A 215-nucleotide genomic window follows, 5' to 3' on the forward strand; every position below is an offset into this window, starting at 1 on the left:
ATTGATTAGTTCTTCTCGAGTCTTCGGGTTTTTCGAGTCGTTCGTTCATCACGTGACAGCCTCATAAGCCCAAATCCGAAGACTTGTCAGATAAGAGGTGATGAGCTAATCATAGACTTAAGACTCAGGTAAACAATTAGTTAATATTTTCTGTTTCTTATAGCAGTTTTGTATTGTTTGTAGTGTGATCAACATTTGCGTAAGTAGTAGACATA

This window comes from Sinocyclocheilus anshuiensis, unplaced genomic scaffold (assembly GCF_001515605.1).
Source record: "Sinocyclocheilus anshuiensis isolate Anshui unplaced genomic scaffold, SAMN03320099.WGS_v1.1 scaffold1237, whole genome shotgun sequence".
Classification (NCBI taxonomy): domain Eukaryota; kingdom Metazoa; phylum Chordata; class Actinopteri; order Cypriniformes; family Cyprinidae; genus Sinocyclocheilus; species Sinocyclocheilus anshuiensis.